Below are 14,462 nucleotides of genomic sequence, written 5' to 3'. Positions count from 1 at the left end.
CTGGTTTGTTATATTTTTATTAGCCTGTTGTTTACAGTGACAGTGATGTTTCAAAGCAGCATAACACTGCTAGTTCACCACCTTAAGTTTTGAATATTCAGTGGCAAAATATATCTTTGTAAAACCTGTTTTCATAGTTGAAAAGTTAAATCACAATTCTTGTTGTGCAATGCTAAACCTTTATGTTGAAAGAGTGCAAATATATATATATATATATATATATATATATATATATATATATATTAATATATATTGCACTTATACATTCTGTTTATCTTGAAAATACTTAAATAATATGTGCTATAGGTTCTAAAATGGCCCTCTACTGTAAACTGACACTCTGGCTCTGAGAGAAAAGCCAGTTTGTAAAAAAAAGTCTTGGTTTTGCTTGGTTAATAAATAATAACTCATTCAATGGCACAGCATCCTCTTTCACATCATCTCATAAACTTGATCTAATTAGTTAGTGCTGAATTATCGCATTGTATCGTGATATGGGTGTGAATCGTATCGTGTTGCATCGCAATATGTCACAAATGTATCGCTAATATATCGGATCGTATTCTTTGTATCAAGATGCGTATCGGATCGGCATTATAGCTTAGATGCCCAACCCTAGTCCAAACAGCTTGAAAAGTAGATTTTTTACCATAGGTGCCCTTTAAAGAGCCTGTGTGGTGACCGCAAAGATTCAGCTCGGACGAGACGCCGTTTAAAGTTTTTTTTTTTTTTTTTTTTTTTACATATAGAATATCATTGCTTTAAATTATTGTAATGTTTTTTATATTTGTAGTTTGTATATATAACAAACGCTTAGCTTATTGTTCACAGTGATCGTTATAATAGAATAATGTGCATTGCATAGGATTATTCAGTATTTACATTCTTTAGTCGCAGCACTGTTTTTATTTATAGCATTTAGTCATTAAACAATGATATTTTGAAAAAAATTATTGTAATTTTAAAAACTTAAAACTTGCAATTCTAGCCCGTGGTTGTAATATTTCAAGCTTGTTCTCAGACAAGTCTCTGGGTCACTAATACTTTGTATTTCTGGAAAATCCGGGATGGAATTCTAGTAAAAAGTGGTACTGTAGAGGAACGGCTTCCCGGCAGTTTTACACCACCTAAAAAACTAATTTATTTTTGTTTAATTTATTTATTGACCCTGCTAATCCAGCGAGAATATTTTTTATATGGTTGCATCTGCATTTTAGTTTCTGTGATATATTCTATACAATATAGAAAGGCATATTGTATCTTTCTCAATTAATTCAATAAAGTTGTTATTTAAACAGCTTAAGCATTGAGATTTAAACCTGTATTTTGACCCTAATAGTAAATTGTTATTATGCACATCTGAAATAAAATACATTTTTACTCCAATGAAAAATACGTGTTGAAATAGAACACAAATAGACAAATGTATTTAATATTCTACAGTTTTATTTTTTTGAGTAATTGGTTTTCACTATTTTAGCCTATGATTTAAATGTTCTCTCTGTGTTTAAGTGTACTGTGTGTGTAGAAGAGTTGAATGAATTTATGCTCTTGATGAATGGGTACAGCTGTATATTTGTATAAATAAAAAAGGATGACATATTGTGGTGTGTTTTGTCATATGTATAGATTAAAAAAAATATGTATCCTTTAAAAAACTGTAATTATGTAATATGTGTTGGTTTAATGTTGAAAAGGTTGTTTAAGCATTCATTTAAACGTTAAATCATTTGGATAAATTATATGTTGAAAATCTGTGGATTCTATGATGTTTCAGTTGACCTAAAATCAACATCATTTAAACATTAGACAAACCAATTAGGTTGATTATATGTTGGAAATGTGTGGATTGTATAATGTTGTTTCGATCGACTGAAAATCAACATTGATTCAACGTTGGGTAAGTAACCAATTGTGACGATTTCAGGTTAGATTTGAATGGATTGCCTGACGTCGTTTCAACATTACCCCGATGAGCAAAACGATGTTGAATCAACGTCGGTGATCAACGTGGATTCGATATCAAAAGAAACATTGATTTTAGGTTTTGTGAAAAAATACATGTTGTACTCGGCCTAAAATGTACATTCTTAAATGTTATTAAGGGCAGAAATTCACACATAGATTAAGGTACATCTGAACAGTGATTTACAATAATAAAATCCAAATGTCAAAAAATGGGGTTTATCGCGTTTTGCAACCAACTCTTCATATACATACAGTTGAAGTCAGAATTATTAGCCCCCCTGAATTATTAGCCCCTGTTTATTATTTCTGAAAACATTTTTTTCAACACGTTTATGAAATAATATTTTACTAGATGTTATTCAAGACACTTCTGCACAGCTTACAGTGACATGTAAAGGCTTAACTAGATTAATAAAGTTAACTAGTGAGGTAAGAGTTATTTATTAAGGCTCATAATTCTGACTACAACTAACTTGAAGTTACTTTTGTATTTGCATTTTAATTTATTTTCAAAATAGGATTTTATTTGTGTATATATATATATATATATAGTCATTTTATTTATGTAATATGCTTGCTGTGTTTACAAAAGAATCCTCTGCCTTTTATACTTTAGTTTAAATTGTATTTTATATATAATTGTTTTATTTCTGTCATATGCTTGCTGTGTGTGTTTAGATGTATATTTTGTAATAAACTGCAATATATTTAAACAGTAAGGCCTTTTTCTTTATTGATTTCTTGCATCATTTCAGAGAAAACAAGTACAAACTGTAAATTCGAATTACTTTCATTTGTAAAATAGATTATAATAATTTGTTTTTTTTCTCAAGCAATGCAAAGTGCATTATTTATTGCATACTACATGCATCCATTTAAAAACCTGGTTAGTGATGGGAAGTTCGGATCATTTTACTGACTCGGATCTTTGAGTCTCGTTCATCGAGATGAATGAATATTTTTTCAAGTCATTTCGTTCATTTGGTTCAATTTGTCAAAATGTTATTAAAATTTTACGAATTGCTTCCAAACACATCTACAACTAGCCCAAAAGGTTGATTGCATAACACATAAGTGATAAATGGAATATTATAAGAAGGAGAAAATAATACTTTAACGTTTACCTGCTCTTTTGTCATTAAAGGCATTTTTGTCACTTTGCTCAGCTTACCTCTTCATGTCTTCTAATGTCAGTGGTTCGTTCATATTACACTGGCAGTCACATTTAATCTTAACCAATGTACACAGTCTCAGCCGATAGGAGCCATAATGATTAGTTCACCTATCAAGTCTTAAGTCGTTCGTTGTTTACGTGACAGAATGACATAACCTGAGGATACGAGAGATGAGCGGTTCAATTCTTTTTCCGACCCTAAATGCGTATGATTGGCCCGTGATGAAGGAGTGAATCAGACCCGATAGAGCACTCGAGAGATGAATGGATCAATTCTTTTTCCGGCTCTAAACGCGTATGATTGGCCCGTGAGGAATAAGTGATTCAGACCCAATAGAGGACTCATGAGGTGAACCGATCAATTCTTTTTCCGGCTCTAAATGCGTATGATCAGCCCGTGATGAACAAGTGACTCAGACCCGATAGAGGAAAGATGAAAGGATCAATTCTTTTTTTCCGGCTCTAAATGCATATGATTGGTTTCTGCCTTTCTGCGATGAACGACTCGAAATGTGATGAAGACTTGAAATAACTATACCACTTGCACAAATGTGTGCACGCGTGAATTAACAAATCACTTCCTGAGAGGACTCGTAGTTCCCGAGTCATATTCCATGGGGTCCGTTCTTTGTACCTCGCTTAAATGATCTAAGATGATTTGGCAGATCCTAATTCTTTTAATCTTGATAGCTGATCTCTCACTAATTTGGTTCTTTAAAGAGGTTCGCGAATTAGATTAGAATGTCTGGATAAACTGATCTGAGATCGCTGCTTGTGTTGTGAAGGACAGATCTATCGATCATATAACAGATCATCAGATCAGATCTATCGATCCTTGAAATCATCAGCAATGTCGTTTGAGAGCCTCTTTATGCATGTGCAAAGTAACTGAGTAGAAAGCATAGTACATTTTGCTTCCCCCCCACCCCCTACTGTCTTAGATGAAACTGCGTTTGGAAGAATCATATCCAGAGGTTTTTTCTTTTAGTGTTAAGACTAAGTTGGCCAGAGCACCTGTCTTGGGAACAGCAGGTCCTAGGTTCAAATCCAAACTGCACCTTTCCCTCAGATTATGGGAGAGTGGCTTTCTGATCTGAAACTCTTTCAATGGCCGATAGCATATGTTTGTCCTGATTTCCATTTTCCGAGCTGACTCTGGGTTTGGATGTAATGAATCTGAAGGTTCCAAAAAACACCTAACACATGATTTAGGATAGATTAAATAAAAATAAATTCATGCACTTTTTGCTTTGATCTTGAACAGAGGCCAGGTTACCGGTCAGGTTTGAGACATGATCATCCAGACTCAAAAAGACTGCATCCGTCTTGTCAGCATTTTCTGCATCCTGACATGCTGGTTTTTGTTGTGTATTATTTTTTCTTCTTCAATTTTTGTTATCCGGCAAATGTCTCTTAGTGTGAATTTTTGTGGTGCTGTGGCTTAGCTGGTCAAAGCGCCTGTCTTGTAAACAGGAGATCCTGGGCTCAAATCCCAGCAGCGCCTTAGTCCAGGTGGTGCGTGTGCTTGTTTTATAGAGCTTACCGGAATGAATTATAAAATTGTATAGCTTTGAGGCTTAATGAATAGTGCGACAAATATAGTTAAACAACCTCTTTGCTTGCCATTTTAAGACTTGCTGTCTTTTTTTAGTCTCTGTGTGCAAAAACGTCTTGCCTCCTATTCAGCGTTGGTGCTGTGGCTTAGTTGGTCAAAGCGCCTGTCTCGTAAACAGGAGATCCTGGGTTCAAATCCCAGCAGTGCCTAATCTACAGGTGCCAGAGTTGCTTTTTGTTAAGAGTAACAAGTGTTTACGCAGCGGGATGTTTAGCAGTCGGTTTCTTAACAAAACTCAAATCCGTAAGAACGCTGCTCGTTCAAGAGGGCTTTGGACGATGGCTTTATATAGCATAGTGTGGTAATGCCTAACCAATTGGACTTTAATATTTCAAGTCCAGACATTCACACATGCAGTGCTACTTTTTTTTTCTTTTTAAGAATTAAACAATTAGCCCCTGTCAAGGTCGTTTGGCGCTGTGGCTTAGTTGGTCAAAGCGCCTGTCTAGTAAACAGGAGATTTCACATGGCCACCATTTTATAGAATGAAAGCTAGGCTGTGGTGGGAAAAACTATGGAAGTATAGGAGCAGCATTGTAAACATTGCAACAACGTGCTGTGGATTACAAACATCCAGCTGTTGCCACGATTTCAAAATGCAGATAGTGTAAACATCACTTTAATATAATTTAGTTCAGTTTAATTCCAACAATTAATAACAGATTAGGCATCAAACAAAATTACAATCTCTTTAAGAGTAATATGCTTAAGTGGCCTCCTAGAATTTAGTTCATGGCACCAGGTAAACACAGTGGGGACGGGGACTGAGATTAAGCTGTACACCCAGGTACATAATGTTGCTGTGTGACTCCATACAATACTTCTGTTTTTTTCCAACGTAGCCTCGATTTCACTTTTAAAATGGCAGCCTCTTGAAATCAGTCTACAGAGGGGGCTGGTAGCCTAAGTAGCACTGAAAGGGAGACAAGCCCATAGATAAGATAGGAAGGGAGAACTCATGGTTAATCTGGAACTTCAAGATGAGGGTTCCCTGCATGCGACGCAACGCAGGACCCTCTCCAGCCACAAATTAGCTTGCACGGCCTGGCCATTGGTCTGTGGGTGGTACTCGTGAGAAAGGCTAGGAGTCGCCCTCAGTTGTCAGCACAATTCTGCCCAAAACTTAGACACAAAATGGGGACCCCTGTCTAAAACCATGTCAACTAGGAGGCCATAAATACGAAAGACGTGGTCCAAAAAAATGGCTGCTTTCTTCCTCGATAAAGGTAATTTGTGGAGGGGAATAAAGTGAGCTGCCTTCAAGAATCTGCCCACTACAGTGAGAACTACTGTGTTGCCATTGGATGGGGTAACCCAGTGACAAGCCAACAAAAACTGACCAGTTTTTGAGATTCACCAGAACCATTATCTGCTTTTCCACTATCGTGCCAAAAGTGAGCAAAAAGTGTCGCGTTTCCACTGTCACTTCCAGGGCCTGGTCTGGCCAAAGCTGGGCTTCCTAAGGGCGAAATATAGACTATAGCCTATTTTATTACTTGTTCTTATGTCCTGAAACACTTAACACTTTCCTTTCCTTGTTTTTAAATAAATTGCTCTTAAACTTAATATTTACTGATTTTCACAGGTTGTCAACTCATTTTGCACAAGCACCAGACCATGGAGTGAGAACCACTGCTCTGCGGTACTCAAAATAGCAAACTATCATACTCAAAATGAATTGCCTTCCTAAAGTTATTTCTCTGCTTCAGTATATCCCTGTAAATAATTCTTTACAATATTTAAAACAGTTTGATAATTTAATCAATTTATTTTTCTGGAACAATAACGCCTTCAGTCTGAGACATCTCGCGCACTGGTCCATCCCTCCGAAGAAGATCTATCTTGGTTTAAGGATAAAAAAGCCATCCTGCTTCCTCTTCCACAACTACAATCCCTATCCATCCATTTTTTTTGTTCATTTTATTTTGTAAATGTGTCTTTTTAGGCTTATCTCAACAATATAATAACTTTTACTGACAGAATTTTAGATGCAGGCTAGGACGGTCTCGGTCATTTGCAGATAATGTTGTCCTATTGGCTTCACAGGACATGGACCTTCAGCATGCAGAGGGACAATTTGCTGCTGAGTGTGACAAGGAAGGAAAAGAAACAACACCTCTCAGGAGCTTGACTAGAAAAAGGAGGCCATCTCCAGTTTGGAGGAGAGTCCTTACCCCACATGGAGTTCAAGTATTTGTGTTTTTCATGAGGAATGGAATGTGAGATTAAAAGATGGATCAGTGCAGCGGCCGCAGTAATGCAGTTGATGTGATTGTCAATTGTAGTGAAGGAACTAAGACGAAAGGCAGTGTTCTCAATTTACCGCTCAATCTAGGTTCCTACTCTTACCTATGATCATGACTGAAAGGACAATATCTCAGATACAACTAGAAACATTTTACAAAGTGTTATGACCTGCTCATATAAGTCGTAACATAAAAGAGAGATGAACCAACAAAATAGCCTGAATGCAAAATATTTATTATAAAATGTAACTTATAAAGTGTTGCCCCCTTGAACAATGAATAGGACAGTCTTTTGATTTTCTGTAGATTTATTTGCTCCGGTCTTTTTTTCTGTGACGATTCGGGACTGAACAACAACAATTCATTTACAAGAACGGTTCACTTACAGACTGAATCACTTATCTGACTCTTCTTCTCTTATGAACACACAATGTCTCTTTTCTCACAGCGCCCTCATTGGTGCATGCATGCATCCCTGTACGCTGCTCTCTCCAACTTATTCAGATTTATATATAACCCACAAATAAAATAAAGGCATTAAAAATAAAATTAAACATTTATAATCCTTTTGAGGCCATTACAAAAGCAATCAATCAAAGCAAGCAAAAATGTTGAGGAATATTAATGAAGATAAAGAACTTAGGATCTAATCACAACAACACTTTAATTACAAGATAGAAGTAATGCAAAAGAAAACCATAAGGTTAAAGAGTCAATGAGATGGCAGGTCTTGACATGAGGACTCCTTAGTAGCCACAGTGTCCTGGGGTAGCTAGCACAACAACTTTTATTTTCCCCCGTGAGGAGTAATGCAGGTGTAGCAGTCGATTCTGTTCCCCTCGGAATGTCTGTTCCCCTTTACGCAATTAAACTACATGGTTTGCGTTGTTGCCGAGGCACCATACGTATGATCGCAAACAACGTACCCGTGAAGCACAACTGGATGTACGGGAAGCAGAGTGGTTCTTAAAGTTCGTATTTTTCGCGAACCTGAAAATTAAGTTTCTCAACGTAATCTAGGAAGTTTTTCCTTATTCCTTAAGCGGAATTTTATTTTAGACAGCATGTTTGCCATACACAGCTTTACATTTTAGAGACAAATTTATAGCAGGTATACCATAGCAATTTCCAAAGAGATAAACAAGAAAATAAACGTTTTTACATTTCATTTTTTTATTTACAGGAAAAGCATTTGTAGTCTGCTTCTGTTGCTGGATTATTAACGCAGGCCACGTGGAACCATCGCCCACATTGGTCACAGGAAATCTAAAAATAGAGAGGGGGTATTAATAATACATCTGCCTCATAATAAAAAGGGAAGCAACGTTGTAAGCAAAATGTTCGTGTTATTCAATCATATGCTATGATTAAAAAATAAATAAATAAAACTTGCTTACAATGCATTTAAAAAAAAAAAAAAAGACAAATGTTGTTACCCAGAGAAAATTCTCAGATTCATCAAATGTCTCTGCCTCCCAACAAAAGTGACACAGGTCACTAAGATCATCTATGAGATAAAATGAGCTGTTTAAATTTCTTTTGTGAATTTTAAGTAAGTTCTGAAAATGCATAAACGCACTGAAAATTAAGTTAAACACGAATAAAAACATACCAGATTGGTCAAGAAGTGTTGATGCAATCTCTAATCGGAGTCGTTTCACTTCTTGTGGTGCACTGCAGAAGTCAATTTCCTTCTCTTTAAGGATGTATTCTGCAAACTGGACAAAAACAAATATAAATAAACAATCCAAATTTTATTAATATTTCATATGGTCAATGACACATACCTTCAACGCAAACACACCACATGATGTTCCATCTTTTTGATGTGGGTGAGGCAGTGTTTCACACACCCAATGTGAAACTGGAAGTTTCTTCATAATTGCGCTGCAAAAGGTTTTTTTTTTTTTTTTTTTCTGTCTGTCTGTCAGTTAACTTCCAATATCAGATTATGCCGAATTATAATACCTTGTCGTTTCCAAACACTTCTTTTTCTTCACCTCAGTCTCTCCAAGAGAATCAAGAAGAATAGCTTTCCTTTGGGCTGGGTATATAGCCTAGATTTAACAAAAAATAAAAATAAAAAAACTTGAGAATAGGGAAAGTTTCAAGAAGAGTCCGTTTTCAAATCAGAAGCATTTACCATCAAAAACCAGTGGTGACATTCATTGACAATACCCAACAACACATCATATTTTGCTGGGTCCACCTAAATATAAATGAACACAATATTAGACAACTATATAACTATATATAATTACACAACTTGCTAAAAGCATGCAAGATCCATTTTGTTATTAAATTTTACACATGGTCAGAAAGAATAAAAACTAAAATATTTATTAATAAAAACACACACACAAAAAAAAAAAAAAAAACACACACCTTGAATCGCTGAGGTTTTCCTTTCCACAGCTCAGACATTGTAAATGTGTTAAAAGCATAGGCTTTACGCTTAGATTTTTCATTGTGCTCCTTCACTTTCAAGGTAAGATAAGCATTTATTACCTTGTCAAACAATAAAAAAAAATAATAAAACATTAATAGAACATTACATAAAAGATTGACGTGACAATTTTTTTATCTTTACCTCACTCTCCAACTCCATGCCAGGTCTGAGCCTTGAAATGTCAGAATAAAATAATTTATATGGTCCCACTTTGGACAGCAATACATGGCTTTCATTGCCTTTCCAAGCACTTTTGAGGTCTATAAACAAATAAAAAGCAGCACTTTAAAAAATATAGTTTCACACCTGAAAAATATTTTTGCTTTTATTACAGCATTTGATTCTATAGTATGGCACTTACAGCCATGTTTTGCATCCTTGGAGTCAGCCTGTGCAAGCACTTCCACTGTAGTGGTGTGGGATGGAGGAGAGGAGAGACTGACAGTTAAGTTCAGTGGAGACAGGGAAGAGGAAGACTTGGGGAAGACACGGGGAGAAAGTTGTGGTGCATTTGGTGAGGATGGCGGTGATGGTTGGGGCTGCAGTTTTGTGATGGTGAGGTCTAAAGGTGTAGGTGAAGGATGCTGGTCAGGTCTTTGATTTTGTTGTGCAGCAAGGATCCTGTGGGGTACATGAGGTCCATCTACTTTAAATAACTTAAGGTGGTCTGTGCTTATTTTTGGGTAAATGTGACCTTTCTCATCCCTCAGATCAGCACTTTTTTCTTTGAGTTGGATGATTTCAAAAGGTCCTAGCCAGCTCCGCTCAAGCTTGCCACCTTTTCTCTGCTGGGACCTTGTGTTTTTCCGTAGGACCTTTTGACCAACAGAGAACTGTGCTTGATTTTGCACTTTCTGTCTGCGCTCCTGTTTTTTTTTTACATTTTCCTTTACCATGTGGTCAATTTTCTCTTTTAGAGAAATGGCCCCTGACACGGTGTCCTCAGTTAATATATTTTCCACTGTGCTGTTAACCTTTTAGGAAATATAGCACTTAGAAATGATTTCACTTTGTCATTTAAACCAAATAAAAGACTAAACATATACCTCAAATGTCTCAGGCACCTCTGAAGGGTATCGGGCCTCAAAGCCGAACATCAGGAAAAATGGGGAGTACCTAGTTGTCAGCTGTGGCTTAGTTCTTAGACCAAACATCACTGCATCTAGGTACTCATCCCATTTTTCAGGTCGCTCCTCCACAAGTTTACACAAGGCTCTAGAGTAATAAAAAGGAGCAGGAAGGTATTAGTAAACAATTACAAGGATGTACAATATTACATCAATATTGCATTCCCATAATGCCAACTTACTTCTGGATGGTCCCATTTAGTTTTTCCACAAGGCCGTTAGTTTGTGGATGGTATGGGGCACAGAGGCTTCGTTCCACACCGAGGAAGTCACAGAGGTCTTTGTTGATCTATTTGCAAAACGTATGTAAGGTTTGTATAATTCTGATTTGCACAAAACATTTATTCTTATTTTCTGAATGTAATTTGATAAGTTGCAAACCTGGTTCACAAACTCTCTGCCTTGGTCGGTTAGGATCCTCTTTGGTGCCCCAAACCTATAAAAAAAGTTAATGATACAGCGTGCAACAACTGCAGCTGATTTGTTGGGTATGGGATACGCCTCTGACCATTTGGTGTAATAATCGACAATGACACAAATGTATTCGTTGCCCTTGTCGGTTTTGGTCACTTTGCCCACCAGGTCCATACCCAACAGTTCTAGTGGCCTATCCACCTTAGGAAGGAAAAACAGCACAAATAAATGTGAATGCTGTGACACCTTGTATTTGAAAATGTGAACAAGCTTACATACACATATCGGAATATACTTTGGCTCCTGTTTTATGGATGGCCTACTAAACTGGCATTGAGCACACTGCAAAACCTGAAAATCAGAAATAAGCAAATGAGAAACAATCCATTAGGATCTCATAACAAGTTTGAAAGAAATTATTTAAATCTTACCCATTTATCAATATCCACCCCCATTCCAGGCCAGTAAAATCGGGCTGAAATGGCAAGTTTTGTTTTCTCCGTTCCACAGTGTGCTCCATGGGAGCTTGCATGAAAATCTTGAAAAATTTCATTTGCTTCATTTTCCCCAACAACCACTTGTTTTTTTAACTCCACGCCATTTTTTTTTTGAAAGGTGGTAAAGTTTTCCATCTATTCAAACAGCATTATTGTTATTTAATTCTTTTATGAATAAATATTTTAAAATCTTAACTCAAAAGTACTTTGCTTACCATCAATTTGGAAGTTGGAAGAACGCCTGCGTATAATATATTTTTGCTCCTTCTTTATACCAACAGGGTATGTGCCTTGCTGTTTATAGTTCATAATTTGTTCATACATTTTTGGATCCATTATTGTTGTTTGAGTCAGAGAGTATGTATGTACGCGCGCGCACGCACACAAACACTGGGGCACATACTGGGACACATGTGTCTAGAGGACTAACATAACTGTAGGCCTACATGCAATATTAAATTAGGGTGCATAAACTAAGACATTAAAAAAAAAGCTAAAAATGCAAACAAGAACCACAGGTAATATGTAATGGAAGTGTAAGATTGATTTTATTGCGCTACTTTGACATTGCAAGACATACAAAGCATTGCCAACACTTTTGTCCCTTTTCGCTTTCCGTACATCCAGTTGTGTTTGGGTGTGTCCGCATACGCTGTTAGCGGATACGCTTCGTAGAGGGGGAACTGGAATTCCAGAAGGGAACAGAATCGACTGCTACACAGGCACCTAGACATAGAGGTAAAGTTGGTTTTATATTCACACATTTGTTCATTTATAGGTCTCTATGTTGTTTACCTTGTTACTTTGAATATTCAATCATAATTAGAATGCAAGTGTGACTTCTAAACAACATTAACACTGTTTATTTGACTGTGAACAATGTTGTACTTTGATAGTCATTGGCTGATAATATGATGTCGCTATTTAGAGTTTGCAAATAATACTTTTATGAAATTATATTATTAAGGGGAAAGTCTGAATGTGCGAATATAAAACCAACTTTACCTCTATAATTTAGACTCCAATCTAGAGTCTTGGGAACATCACAGTGTATTAATAATGTAAAAAAATGTTCCCAAATCATAAAATATTTATCAAGTTTTTATTTTACTCAAAATAGTAAATATAGTAAACTAGAAAGAATCTTGAACCCAAAAGTAAAGAAACTTTACTAATAAAAGCTGCAACACATGAAGTTTCATAAACTAATTTCGAGAGGAGCACGTGATATGATTTAGCACAACTGGCCACTCATCTGTAATCAGTAATAATCCAATCAGATTACTCCAACTGCCCCATACAACGCAAGCCACAACTCCAACTAAACTCAAGACGCCGGCAATCCAAGCCACTGCAATGAAGCCGAACTCTCACTGATCTAATAGGGGTCCACTTTCGATAACAGACATACCTCGCTAGATAACAACACTCCAACAAAGACTAAACATTTCATAAAGGTTTTGAAAGACGAGACCAGCGTGAATGGAATGATTTCAACAAAGAACTCACCTCTCAGCCTCCTGGCTGTTAACAAATCCATAACATTCAGACAGCTAAAGTAGTTCAAATGCAAATTACAAGGCAATCTAATCCACAAATATTAGTCTACAACATATCCAAACGTTGATAAACATTTATGGAAGGGTGCACTGTTATCACCCAAACCTGCTGCTGGAGCACGTGGAGCCAGTCTTTCAGGCATAAACACCGTAGCTATTTTGGTCTACAAAATGGCCGCCAACCTTTTGCACTCTGAACTCTGACTGGTACTCCAAGGAGCCAATAGCTGAAAGGTGAAGTACCACCATCCAATGAGCTTTCCAAACCTGTGATGGTCCCGCCTTCTCTCTTGATAGTTTCATGAATCGACTGAGTGCAAAGACTTTCGCTGCGTCCCAAATCGCATACTTATGCACTATTCTACGCCATTTTGTAGTATAAATAGTGTAAGTAGTGCGTTCACACGGAAAACTCTAAAAATAATAAGTGCACTTTAATTACCCGGATGATGCACTCATTCAGCCGGTAAAATGAAGTGTGTAATGATGGACACTTCACGCACTCAACGACCGCAGGTTTGCTTACGTAGCGGAAGGGGCGGAGCTATCGAACGCACATGTTGAATAACTTTATTTATTTTGGATGGTGAAAGCAAAATTCTTCTACGAGAGTGATTATAGCGCATCCCGATGGTGAATGCGGCAACACTCACAGCAGGTATTATTTGATAATTTGGCCGTTTACTTCAATGATTTGGCAAACAACAAACGTCATCAGGGAAACGGTTTGAATTTCCGCTTAGTAAAAAAACATTAGTGTGCCATTTGGGACGACACTACATACATATACTACCCTGTTGAGTGTGTAAGTGCATAAGTACATAGTGCATGAGTGCATAGTGTATAGTGTGCCATTTGGGACGCAGCTTTTGTGAATAAATCGGGCCAGATACACTCAAGATTTTTCAATCATGTTAAGATTCCATATGTAATGTTATTGATCATGGATTTAATAAAAGCTAATGTTAAACATTACATTCACACAGTTCCTACAAAGTGGTAACATTATTTTTCAAGTTTGATGTTGGGAGTTGATATATTTACATTTAAATAAAAAAAAATTAAAATGAAAAGAGTATTACCCAGCTACTGAAATACATATATCACATTAAGCATTGAAGCTCTTTTATAACATGTCAATAGTGACTCGTATATCAATACACACGAGTGTCATAGAAAAGTTTATAATGGGAAGTCAGTGAGATGTGAAAAGGCAAAGAAGCAATTTCCTGCTTGACTGGTACAAACCGGAAGAGCAAATTTCAATGAGAGTCAATGGAGTAACTTTTCATACATTGACTGTGTTAGGTACATTTGCTTTTAAAGAAACTTCTATACCACTAAGGGGTTTAAACTCCCCTCCACTGTCATCTCACCTGCTCTCCAAGAGGTATTTCTAGGACCACCAGCCAA

General features: G+C 36.6%; 1 protein-coding gene and 3 non-coding genes across 6 annotated transcripts in view; 2 read left to right on the top strand and 2 right to left on the bottom strand.

The window, feature by feature from the left end:
- Positions 1 to 14,462, bottom strand: part of znf1086 (zinc finger protein 1086) — an 893,143-nt gene that overhangs the window by 285,387 nt on the left and 593,294 nt on the right. The window lies entirely within an intron of this gene.
- The window catches only part of si:dkey-220a11.5, a 765,979-nt gene that overhangs the window by 565,992 nt on the left and 185,525 nt on the right, over positions 1 to 14,462 (bottom strand). The gene's annotated exons all lie outside the window — the stretch shown is intronic.
- Positions 4,573 to 4,646, top strand: trnat-ugu (transfer RNA threonine (anticodon UGU)). Its single transcript has one exon. It is a non-coding gene; the product is annotated as a tRNA-Thr (tRNA).
- Positions 4,833 to 4,906, top strand: trnat-cgu (transfer RNA threonine (anticodon CGU)). Its single transcript has one exon. It is a non-coding gene; the product is annotated as a tRNA-Thr (tRNA).

Source organism: Danio rerio, chromosome 4, assembly GCF_052040795.2.
Source record: "Danio rerio strain M-AB ecotype USA chromosome 4, GRCz13ab, whole genome shotgun sequence".
NCBI classification, from domain to species: domain Eukaryota; kingdom Metazoa; phylum Chordata; class Actinopteri; order Cypriniformes; family Danionidae; genus Danio; species Danio rerio.
The sequence above is the reverse complement of the archived record's forward strand: the minus strand, read 5'-3'. Positions and strand labels throughout refer to the sequence as shown.